The sequence below is a fragment of the Colias croceus genome, chromosome 13 (genome assembly GCF_905220415.1).
Source record: "Colias croceus chromosome 13, ilColCroc2.1".
Taxonomy (NCBI): domain Eukaryota; kingdom Metazoa; phylum Arthropoda; class Insecta; order Lepidoptera; family Pieridae; genus Colias; species Colias croceus.
This window is the reverse complement of record NC_059549.1, coordinates 3549791-3563925: the sequence shown is the minus strand read 5'-3', so window position 1 is coordinate 3563925 and position 14135 is coordinate 3549791.

Here is a 14135-nt window from a genome sequence, read left to right as displayed (position 1 = left end):
ATTTTACTTTAACAATTAGACGAAACAGGGTTCAATGTAAACAATATATAACAATGAGCAAAGAATAAAACTTTACTTTTCACACCTCTAATCTCTATATTAAATTTCTATTATTACTACTTACTATTAAAACTTTTGAACTGTTTCCGTATTTTTATATTGCAAAATAGGTAATCATTAGACTGACTGACCCGTTCGCATTGGCTTGGTTGGTAGTGGCCCTGCCTTCCAAGCCAGAGGTCGTGGGTTCGATTCCCAACCCAGGGCAAATATTTGTATGAATAACATTAAAATTATATTATATGTATGTTTATCAGCCATCTGGTTTCCATGACACAAACGAAAGCTTAGTATGGGATCAGATCGTGTCTTGTGTGAAAATTGTCCTAAAAAAACATAAATATGTATCTAATCGTTTATTATTTAAACACAATAAACAATCCTCACTTTCCGTAATCCACAGAAATTCCGTCCCTTCAAATTCAATGAATATTGATAAGCAAATAATAATAAAATCGTTACTATAAATCACGGGGCATATCGGACAAAATCTTTTGATTAACGATTTTCCGAATAAATATTCAATTTGGTCCGCATATAAAACAATCGATACATGCTTTAGTGGAACCACAGAGTGGAACTATTGTTTGAACACGGAACTAGTAACCTTACCGTGAAGTTTCTATACAAAAGTTTGACTAATGATAAAACACACACAACATCCATGAAATATTAGACGTTAAAATTCTTCTATAATAATCTAATCGTGTATAGATATAATTAAAGGAACACTGAAATTGGTAAAAATTGAAACTACAGAAGGTGTTTGTTATTCTGTGAAAGTTTTCAATATTCGGAATATTTGTATTGTTATCTGTGTATTCTCATTTTCTTTTATAATAGAGACTGAATAAAATAGCAACTTCGCTTGGATTTTATCGTTATAAAAAAATCTCACGTATTATAAATTTAAGCCAAAAACCTATAGTAATTTGGTCCGTTAAAAAGACAACAAACTACTATTCATAAACGAGACAAAGAAAAAAAGAGCGCCTGAGTTTGCACTTAGAGCTTATAATCTATCTTGCATAAGAGACTGGTTTTCAAATTCTAGACATTAGCTCATCAAAAATGAGCCTCTAAAGTAAGTACTCAGCAAATATGGTCGGGTAATTATTATGAATCACAAACGTGCAAGCTTTGAAGATGGATAGGTATTTGTTACTCTTTCACTCTAAAACACGTACTAACTATATAATAATGTGTGCTTAAGCATCTGAATCAAATTTGGCACAGACATAGACTATATTATCTCTAATTAGGTATATTATGTACTCACAGTATACATAAACAGCATATGTACTACATTTTTTGCAGATACCACGCAAATCCGCCTCTACCTAGCAGGATTATAAAAATGTAGAATGAAATAAGCAATAAGCATTAGCATGCGAGTAGCCTTGCTAACACCGTTATAACTCAATATGTTATAGCTATTCAGTTGTATTGATTTATGAAACATCTCCGCGTGGGTGTTGATACATGCTTTGCAATTTTATATCCTCTGAAATACTTATTAAGGTCACAGGTTGGATCTAAATATGTCATGAAAAATATGAGTATGAATATAATACAGAATATGGAATGTTATATGTTCTATTTTAATAAAGATATCATGAGGAAAGTCTGGGCGTCAGCATTTTACATACTTTTTGATAAGGAATTTGTGAATGTACCTTGAAGTAAAATGATATACCTAATATTTTTTTTTAATCGCAATAATAATATTATCCTAGATTACCTACGTCCTACAGGGTACACATGAATCCTATTACAAATCTTAAATTGAATATACATTCTCTGATATTTTTATAATGTTGATTGAATTTCAGATTTCTAATTCAAAGGGCAAAAGCCGTTATTATGTTCAATGAAAAAGTTTCATTTTCAATATTCGGATAGTACTGAATGCTGTTTTCTCACTTCTTTTAATAAAAGTTGAGAGTTCTTTTTCAAATATTTTTTTTGTTATAACAATATTGAAAAGGGATATTTTCGGATTTAAATAGTAAACGGATAAATAAAATTACCTTAATTGATGCATTGGGCTGGAAAATCAAATAACCATTTCACGTTAAATTAAAATTCTCAGACTCATTTACTAAAGGTATTTTTTTATCTATCACATGACATCTTCGCCTACTTCTGTTACGTCAAATGTTCATTATTTCCACAGATTATTTCATTTCAATATTATAGTCCTTTTCAACAAGGATGATTCCTGTGACCTTGCCTGTGACACATCGATTGTTGACACGTGTAGAGATTGCCTTTACTGAAATCGTATCAATTGTTTCCGATAATCGATAATATTTTATATGGAAATGAAATCGATTTGAATAAAGGACCAAAATCAGTTATTTCGGTATTTCGCCAACAATTAACTAAGGAATCTTAGCAAACAACAGCGACAAAAAGTGAACAATTACAATTAGTAATAATAACACAATACCACGTAAAGTATCAATATAAAAATGCAACTTGTATACAAAGCTGACGGACTCGTACAGACGATTGACGCGATTGACAAACGATCACAAGATGGGCGTCGATTATATGATTTTCCAACTCTATAATTTTTCAACGTTCGATTTCATGTACACGAATTGCGTAGGTATTATTTTTTTGTGTTATTTTATTTTATTTTTCGTTATATTAAACTAAACAATACTGTTTTTGTTTTAGTAGCTTAAGATGTTTAATTTTTATATTTTTGGTAATAATGCCGCCTGGAAATAAAAATATTATGCATTAAAATTATTTTTGCTTTTTAAACATAAAATACGTAATTCGGAACACAATGAAGTGTCGCAGAAATCATCCTAGCTGAAAAGGACTTTAATTTCTACAGTAACAAAATGAAACCAAAACGAAATATAGTTCATCGAAATTAATGCAAAACAAAATCAAAAACATGTATCAAATCATATTTTTAAATCAGATCCACCCAAAACTGAAATAATTTAAATTTAAAAGGATTTTTTTTACTGAAATAACAGAAACATGGGTCTTCCAAATATTGTGGGTTCTGCCCTAAAGCCGTATCGTCATGCGATAAATTAAAAGCTATTCTTACAATAATTGCTAAATGATCAAAGCATTTTACAGCTTACATAATACGGGGAACTTTTTACTGCTTACACAGCGAAAAATGTAGGCTTTTCATTCCACGAGCCGGCCCCTAATGATTCGTTAAGGACACTTGGTTAAATTAAAAATAATTTATTTTTAAAAACCTCTCCTTTTACAGCTGACGGCTTAGTCGCTTTCCCGGCTTAAAATAAACATCCCGTTTTTGTAATTAAACATGAATTTTTGGAAACAAACCACAATAATTGTTCGTTTTAAAATATACATCACATGAAAGGGATCTTGCTTGAAAAATACAACGATTTTATCCGCTTAGTGTAGAGATGAAAATTGTTTCTAAATATTATTTGATATTTTTATTACAATACATCACGTAAAACCAGTATATAAATACAGACAAATTGTAGCTTCATTTATAAAACGGATTTGAATAAAGCTCAAACAAACAAACATTAACCCTATTGTTTTAAAAATCCTCCATCCATAAAATGACAGAACATTATTCGGCAAAAATGTTATCAAATTTAATAGTACCATTTTCCTTTATAGCTCTAACAAAACATAGTTTTTATGGCCATATGAGCCACACAGTGCAGATAAAATTCAAAATGCCATTACAACTTTTGTTCGCGGCCACAGTAAAAATCATACTACAATAAAATGCTTACATATTCATGATTGCATGGTCCGTCATTCCCATTCATAAAAATCATAGACGGACGGAGACATCCCTCTTTCAAAACCACTGCGAAATTCAATCACAAAAGGCCCCAGACCTTGAATAATTTAAATGAAAACTAAGTGAATGATTATAGGGTTGCTACGTAATACGATACTTACGAAAAATCCTTTTATTTTCTTTGATTTATGTATATCAATAATAAATGTCCCCAACAAAGTTTTGGACTTTAAACGATGTCATTTCCTAATCGGTAGATATCTACAGAGTAAATACCAATAGAAATCATATTTTACAGTTTCGTAAATAACTGAAAGCTTGGTTTAGCAAGCAGATACCGTTTAACCGTTAAAGCAAAGACACAGTACCTACACTAAATTCTCTTCGGAATCAGTTCAAAATCTCAACGCTCGGTCAGTTTACTCAACGAGTCTCCGATGTACCAGTTCCTACTGACCCGAGACTCAACCAAGTTATTTATTCTGTGTGAATGTCGGTTATCCAGCCCGATAGATAATTTCTATGCAAATGCACTAGCGACCTGTTCACATTATTCTAACAAAAATGTCGATTTCGTAACGTTATCTTTGTTTGGAGTTTTAATGCGTCTTTCGAGCTATAAAATATTTGGTACGAATAGTTCGGCTTTATGTTAAGCGTTCGTAAATTATGACCGATTCATCTCGTATTTAACGCGCACAAGAGAACAGTTATGTCGCTGTGAAATTTTAAACATTTGGGAACAAGTGTAATAAAATGGCGGAGATTTCTGAACGATTCAATTTTCGAAATTAATTAAAGTTAGTGTAACCGCAAGGGAGCAGCGGACGTTTTTAATTTTCTTCCACGGTCAGCTTATAACAACTGTTCATTGCTGGGTATTATATATAATAGAAGAGCATTAACATTAGTGTATTGTGTAAGTGTGGAAGTGGCGTTATAATGACTTGTGTGGGCGGTTCGCTTTACACTAGTCCGGACATTAGAAAGCAGTTGATTCACAATGTATTGCGAACAACTTGTACCAACTCGGATATAGACGCACACTTTATACCGTAGATAACCATTACTTTACTGGAAATCTGTGTTATTTAGACTGTTATGTTTTCATGTACCTACATATCATTATTTGATTTATATTAATAGAAGAACAAATATAATATTGTTGGAACTGTTTACGTGTATTTCTGAGAATACTATAAGGGTTGATTCATGTTGATCCTACTGACATCAGGATATTTGCTGACAATAGACGATTTCCAAGAAAATTTAGTATAGGTAAATAAATATTGATGTAAGATCAAAAGGCGGAAAAATATATTTGACATCTAAAGTAATAACAAGTACTTATTACTAATAATTTCAATGCAAACGATTTTCCGATGATAGGTACACATTTTTCATAAAGTAGAATGTATTTATACTTTCTACTTTACTGGGTACAATATATATTTGCGTTATTACTGACACTTTTATCAATGATTAAAATTTAAAATAAAAATTTCGACAACAAAACAAACCAATTGAGAAATTGTCCCCAGTATAATTTTTTCAAGTAGGGATTTAATCATAGTATTATAAGAATAGATATTCAAATTACTCTTATTCTCTTTAAATAATCGCAACGAATTCTAACGGAATCATGACATAAATTAAGTACAAGGTAAAATAACATAATAGGTTTATTATGTCGCAGTCGTGCTTTAAATCGTACATATTCTATTCACAATGGGTTAAAATACATTTTAAACTGTATTTCGTAAAGTTAAGATTGAAAATTGTTTGCGTATATATCTTTGTCCCTAACATTGGGCATTTAACTCTGATTGTAAACCTAATGTTTTAGATGTGGATTGTGGACAATAGTTTATAGTGAACCTTGCATTCCACATTTTTACGCTACAATATTATGCAAGAATTTAGTTTTTATACAACTCTATTACAATAGAGTTATCTGTTATTTAACTTACACAGAAATTGATTTCAATACAATTAAATATGAAATATGTGGTCACATTATAGGACCTATCTAACACCTATCTAGGTTAATTCTGATATAATAATCATCATAGAACGTTTCGTCATTTTTAAGTGCAATTGTTGGAAAATACCATTTTCCAATCTAATAATTGGGTATATTATTTAATAAATGAATGAAAATTTATTTGCACAAAAACAAGGCAATAATACGAAAAAACACATACAAAACAAACACGTACAAAAAGGCGGCCTTATCGCTAAAGCAGCAATCTCTTCCAGGCAACCTTTAGTCGATACTATTTTATAAGCATCAAACACAGACAATAATATATAAAATACACAATAGTTATAGTTATACAGACATAGCACCCAGACAATAATCGAACCATGCTATACGAGTTTTATGTTCTATTTTACGACTGGAACACTCATCGATCAGCTGACCGGATAATGGGCGAAACCGTAAAGTACGCTTGAAATAAAAATGTCACAATATACTTATTATATGGTTTTATTAGAACACTATAAAGATCTGTATAACACTGATATATCCTAATTACCTAATCTATGCTTATGAGTATAAAGAAGTAGCGTCTGTTTATTTAATCGAAAACTTCTGGAACACCCATTGAGTTTTGGAACTATTTTCACTACCGCCTAGAAATTTTACTTTTGTAATGTTTACTAAAAGTTCCAGTCCTTCTTTCTTGGCAAAATGCAGTGCACCTGTGCACGTGTTACGGTTCGAATTTAAAATGTAACGACACATCTGGATTTTAATCCAGTTACCAGTATACTAGCCAATACAAACTTTCTGTCCCAGATTTCCAATCGAGAATTTAGTCAGGTCAAAGGACCTTAACTGCAAGCAATTACACAATAACTAACCAACAAATAAACGCATTAAACAACATCCTCCTGCAGAATTTGTTTCGTAATTTTAAATTCCTTTCTTCGTGCGCCTCGCCAGCAAACCCATTTTATCTAAATCACTGTTCTATCTAAGGCGATGTAGCGTGTACTGCATTTATTATGCTTACGATAATCTAATATGGAAATACAGGTTTCACAACTGGTTAAGCCACTAACTTATTGAGCGACTTACATTTTCTATTGATCTCGGGAAACCGCGTTAACTCGTTGGTTTTGTACTTTTGTATGACTCACGTACGGTAACTGTTGGCTAAGCTTTTAGAGAGAAATTAACACGCCTCTAATAATGCTTTTTCGTGTCAGTACTTAACACCTCTTTGTCGTATCGAATCTCTCCTTTTGTTGTTTTGGCGATGAACGAATTCATACATGGATTATGATTCACTGGATTAACAAATACATACCTATTTATAACGTAGAGAAACTATCCTTTTGTCCTGACTCTATCAATGTTTAAGACAATAATAAAATAGATTATGACATATATACATCCTTTTGTTGTAGATATCCCTCCTATTAGAACATGTCGCTTCGAGTCATCTTTCTTAATGAAAACGGGTAAGGAATGGAACTCTCTCCCTAGCTCCATATTTCCCGCACAATACAATCTGGACCTTTTCAAAGCGAGGGTGAACAGGCTTCTTCTAGGCAGACGTGCATCCAAGTAAACCACATCGCCGCTTTCCATCAGGTGGGATCGTGGTCAAACGTCTGCCTATTCATTATAAAAAAAAAAAGATTAACTGCAATTAAAATCCTTCATTGTATGTTGATCGAAAATAAGAAACGAATAGATATGTCATGTTTGTGTCGCATTATTATTGTCGAAGTAGTATGACGAATAGCATCTACCTACCTACAATAAAAAAATAAATTCAAAAATGTAGGCCACCTTCGGTATAAAAGCCTACCGACAGTCGACACTCATATAGAAGATGATAATGTATTTATTATATGTACCTAATATAACATTATGATGCCATTAACACTTATCATTTACGCATCGTCGTGTCAGTTTGCCCTAATTCCCATCACGCACGTGAAATTAAATAACAATTACATATTATTATTTTATTCCAAACAAACCAGAATTACGCCGCTAAAGCAGTTAAATGAATCAAAAGGATGGATAGATGCACAGAAATACAAACATTTTAAACATTATTAGGTATTGCGTATTTTCACAATTGCAAATCAATCTATATTGTTGCAAATACAAACGGGTAAGTACCTACTTCATATCGTTTTATTAATTTGTACATATAATGAAGAACTAATAGCTCCATGCGATTAACTCTATAACAAAGATTTACTTCCAAAATAGTTAAACAAATTACTTGAACGAGGAAAACGCGCGCACTAATGCGCAGTCATTTTCATAGATTCGCACCAAAACAAACAAGATTACGATCAAGGAGTTCCAAGTTATTGCTTCGCTTGTTACTTTATGTTTAAAATTATGTACGTGACCGGATTACCCGAAGTTTCATAATGCTATAACTTCGTACTCTCTCTTTCTACCTCTGTTATCTACGGATGTGTACATTCCGTAACTTTCTTTATTAATGGGGATACGGGCGCAGTAATAAACCTACTTAACTGTTATTAAGAGTGAAAATTACGTATGTATTTTGTGTTACAAACAATCGGTATGGTATTCGCTTCCGTGAAGACACGCCAAGATATTTTGAGTGAGGTTAATTAGCCGTGGAAAACAATAATAAAATGCCATCGTTATAGACAGAAAATGCTACAATCAAATCAGATATTTCAATTAATGAATCGTGTATTTATATGTATATATATTTAAAATACATAATATAAGAAAAAACATATAGCTACAGTATTCAGCTATAGTGTGAACACGTTCATGTTCAATTAGTAACAAAGATGAATTCCCGAATTGAATATAAACAGAGTTTCACATAAAATTATTCGGGGACCAAATCAACAAAATCAATGATAACACTTATAGTTGGATACATCGCCCATTTTTGCAAGTGACTACTATCAAGCTGATTTTCCGTTTGTAGCTTTATTTTGATGAGACACCGAATAATTTCGTGTACGAAACTCTCGATTGTGGTAGCTAACAGAGATAACAAGGATAAAATTTTTTGATTTGATGGTTCTCAAATATTTATTACGCAATTTGTAGGACAATATGTCTGTTGAATTATATAAACATTAACTACCTAAGTGAAAACAAAAAAATCAGCTTGTTAGTAATCATTTATGATTACCTCGTTATCGATACACTTTGGAAAGGGGGACTCTTTGAACAAACCATAGATTTTGTAGGACAAATATTTTTTCGAATAATTTAGGTATTTATCTTGAGATTGAACAAAAAATTCATTCAGTTAGTAATAAATATTTGAGAACCATCAAATCAAAAATTTTTATCCTTGTTATCTCTGTTAGCTACCACAATCGAGACTTTTGTACACGAAATTATTGGGCGTCTCATCAAAATAAAGCTACAAACGGAAAATTAGCTTGATAGTAGTCACTTGCAAAAATGGGCGATGTATCCTGAACTATTATTTCAAACATACAATATACTCGTACAAAGTACCTGCACAACGTTTAACATCTGACAATCATATGCGTATAGAAACATAAAGAAAATATTGTAGCGAGTCGCAATCACTGTGATCACATTATGAACGACAAGGCAATGGGTTCATCAATTCTCTTTATAGGCACTTTTCTTCGCCGTCCTCACTATCTGGAGTCGGGAGAAACGTTAAATTTTACGAGTCTGACTCATTTGAGACGAGCGATATTGTTAGTCATTTTCGATGATAAAATCCCATGGCGATATTTTCGAATCGATTTTGTTTTAACGCAATTATGACGATAAAGAATATCGTATCGCTATCGACATGTACCTTTAAGAACACAATCATAAACTTAATACTTAAAATCATTATAATCATCTATGTAACTATAATACAGAAAGCAATAATCTTGTTTATCCATGTTTAACTAATATGATCAACGTTCAATACACGTCTTACGAAAAGCCCCAAATACAAAATAAATTGAAATACAGTAGCGAAATATCATTGAAGTATTCTGGAAGTGTTTCGGGAATGATAATCTCAAAAGCTTCCAGAATTACAACCGTAAGACCGACACCTAATCTTTTATCTCGAAACTCACAATCAGAGAGCAAGATGAACAAAGGATTAGGCTAAATTTAAGGGCTGTAATGATTTAAGGGCGCGGTTAGGTTCTGCCGCAAAGTTTTATCTGGAGCGCACTGAACGCGCCTTAACGGTAATCCTTATTAATTAGTATGAGATGTGGCCTCAGACATTACGTAAACTCGCTACAGACCGACAACTGGCCAGCGAACTAAAATGGACCTTTCGCACACACAGCAAATGTTATATACAGATACATATATGTAGATACAGTTTGCGCTCTAGTTGCCAACACTGAAATTGTTACTAAGGTTGTGCTCACATGGTTTATGTGAATCTATACGCTTGGTGATTATGCATATTCAACGTTTTCAAAATTAAATTATCGAAGTACTTAATCTGCTTTTTGTATACAATTTTAAGTAATATACGTACACAGCAACGTGCAGGTAGATGCCATTTTTTATAATCACGATGAATTTGAAATGAGATTGTTTTTAAGGAAATAAGGTGATTTTCGTAGTATTTTATATAGAGTTTTTGATAATTGAGCAACGAAAAGCACTCTCGAATTAATATTTGATTTCTCAGAATCTGTCTAATTAATATACCTTAGTACACGGCTGATAAACAATGTGGGTGTAGGTAACTTAATAGATGTATAAAAAATTATATCTTTAAAAATAACTGTAAAAGCCTTAAAGCTTCTCGGTAAAAATCTAGCAAACAAAAAAGAGTCTATACAAACGTCTTTCCAGCACCACAATTTAATTAGTAAGGTGATAGGAACTTCCATCAAATGCAGGTTCGTTAGTTTAATAATATTAAAAATTCATCATGGCGCCAGAGGGAGGTATGAGAACTAGCGAGTACCGACTATCGCTTCCAGCAACGCTTAGCTAAAAGTAAATAATGCTGGTCCCTGTTACGTAATGATGGAAAAAAACAGACATCACTGATGTGAATTCCTCGAGAAATTGTCGAGAGAGCCGTAATTGGACGGCCGGGGAATGTCGCATGCCTCGCGAACTTTTTATATTACGGCCCGGTAAATTGTAATGATGAATCGCGATCTTGGGACGACAACCGCTTTCCACTTGTAAACTATGAAGTATTACCTATTTATTGTGTGCTATTACTCGGTACATCCGCGGTAGAGATGATTGTATCCACGTGTAGTTTTGTAGTACTGCGTGTGATGGAACAAGAATGCATTTGAAATTGTAAGAACAATTTCTAATAGTAGGGGAGCCCAGGATGCTAAATGTGGATTTACTCGAGCGTCACGGGAACCTATTAGAATTGGTAGATTAGACCATAGCGAGAAAAAAAGGTCCTATAATGTTTTCACTTTTAGCGGTGGGGAAGGGTTTTTTGATTTTTTTTAATTTAAAAAAGAAAAAAAATGGCTTGGAAATACTCAAGCGCGTTAGATATTGATATTTTGCATGCTCCAGGACGTCACTGAAAAAAAGTATACGTTAATCTGACGATTAAAGTGGCGATTTAATCGCTATGAAGAAAGGGTAAAAAATTAAAGTAATATTATTCGAGCGCGTCAGATTAATATCTGGGGGGGTTAATTACAATATAAGAAGTCCCCATTTCGCTAATCTGACGATTCGAGCTCAACCTTAGGGAATTATGGATTATTCAAATTTTCCAGCGGGGCCCCTGAGCGCACCCACCAACCATAACTGCTCATATTGACTAGAGGTACTAATGAATAGCTAAGGTACCGTCCCTAATAGTAATCTGACGCGCTCGAGTTAATCCCAAAATCCCCTCTTGGGCTCCCCTACTATAAGGAAATGTTCTAGAACTTACCGCTCTACAATCTGCAAAAAATCTGCATAAGGTACCTATTTTTCTTTAATACTACAATATAACATCATTACAATACGCACAGAGCAGACTAATGACGACGACGACGATGTATTCAAAAGCATAAGAGATAGTACCTACCTTAATTAGACGTACAGCTAAACAAATCATATTTCCAAAATTAAAATAAGGTAAATGAACGTATGCCCACGATCTCATATGTGGTCTAAGTCAATATGTGCATTGTTTACCCAGTTACCGTTCACCATTTCCTCTTTGCAATATTGTTTACTGAATTTTCGTAGCAATGTGAAATGTTCGACATTACTTGCAATTTTCGTGTACGTGGGTTGGAAGAATGTTTCGGCTTCTAAATGACAGTTGAATGTAGGTTATCGAAAACGCATTTGCCTTATATTATTTACTAGCTTCCGCCCACGACTTTCTACGTGCATCCCCGTTTTTCCCCGTTCCCGCAAGAATTTCGGGAAATCCTTTCTTAGGGGACGCCTACGTTATGACATCTACCTGCATGCCAAATTTCAGCCCGATACGTCCAGTGGTTTGGGCTGTGCGTTGATAGATCAGTCACCTTTGAGTTTTATATATATAGAGATACCAAAAAAGCTGGATTATAAAGTATTTATTAAAGTCAATAAGTTAACCAATAAGGCATTCGCTTCTTTGGTTTTATTACGAATTAAAAGTAGACTATCTAGGTTATAATTATCTAACTTTAGATGTTTGATAATCGAGTTGAATTTCCATAAATGTCAATTTTAAACAAAATATGGCTTTATTATCATCAAATCAATGTCTTACCGATATAAGTAGAAAATATACTCCTAAATATGCGTGTGATATATCTTACCGAATTAATTTTTTAATTGAACGATAGAAGATTGATTAGAATGCTTAATACAATAGAAATCCTTTTATTCTCAGACAGTATGTCTGGCATACTTCTCTTATTTAAAAATAAAGTTTTTGAATTCTTCCCTCTGATTATGTAGGAATGTTAGGAATTTTCATTTATACTTATTATGGTACCTTCAAATGGTTTTATTCTATCAGAATATGATATATAGGCTTAAATGTATTATGTCTCTTTGTATAGTTGCATAACCTATGCGCTAAGCTACCTAGTACTTTTCTATGCAAGGAGGTGTAAAATAGCTTCCTAATTCCGGTCTTCTAAGCTTTTATCGCGGTTGAAAAGCATCTTATACACCTATAACTTCTACTTATGGACACGATTGCTGTGTTTGTAGCTTGTACGCATCTTTAATTCCATTGTGTACAAACGTGTTTTACGACTAATTACTTTAAATTTCAGAGCTTTCATAGGATTTTGCTTAACTGTAAAAACAACAAACCTCAATTAAATTGTAAAAATGGACAATTAAATTGAATAAAACTCGGTGAATATTTTTTAGTAAAAATATATTTTAAATAAATCGCAATTCCGAGTTATCGTAAGCTCAATTGTGAAATAAAAATTAAAAAGATTTTCATTTAACAATTGGTCGCAATGCTACGGACAATAGAGCTATAGAAAATATGCTGGATTTATTCTGAACTGTTTAGAATTCTAAGAATAAATACGAATACAAAAGCACAATAGATACCTACTGTTAGTTAAGTTTTTACATATCATTTCATATTTTAGTTCAGCGTTTTAAAAGCATCTATGCGTTCAGGAAGATGGTGATTTCATCGTATAAATTGCATGGAAAAATACTGTTTGCATATAGTATTTTAATTTTGCTCTGCTCGTATGAACATTTTGTCGTTCCTTCTATAGTTTATTATTCACATAATATAACAAGACTCAGGATAAGTCAAGTATTACAACAGAGTTAAATTCTTTAGAAATTTATTTCTATCCAAAACTCATTTTTCATTTTTGTTCCACAACTAAATTTTATTACAATCTGTATATATTTGATTTACATAAGTCCAAATAATATTCCAGCAACAACAAATCAAACTAGGGGCAACACAATCACAAAATGAAAATTGCTAACAAAGTTTTTTCAATATTCACAAAAGCGCGAGTCGGCTTTTAGAAGTTTCCCGCTGAAATATTAAAAAGTTACGGTCGCAAGTCAATAAAATTCTTCATATTACCTTATTGAATAAGGCTAATAATTTCTAACGGTTATATTTAATACTTTTATTAAATTTTCAAAGTAAGTTTAAAGAGATTTCTGAACGCTTCGTCCAAAAGAATGTCTGCGATAGTAGACGGGTACATGCGTGAAAAATTGTAAAATTTTATAATTCAGACTTTATAGCCCATTCGTCTGTCTTAAGGCTGCCAAGGTAAAAAATAATACATAAGTTTTAATTGTCCACATTTCTCGGAAACTAGCTATAATACCTTAACTGATCCACGAAATTATGAATCACTGAGA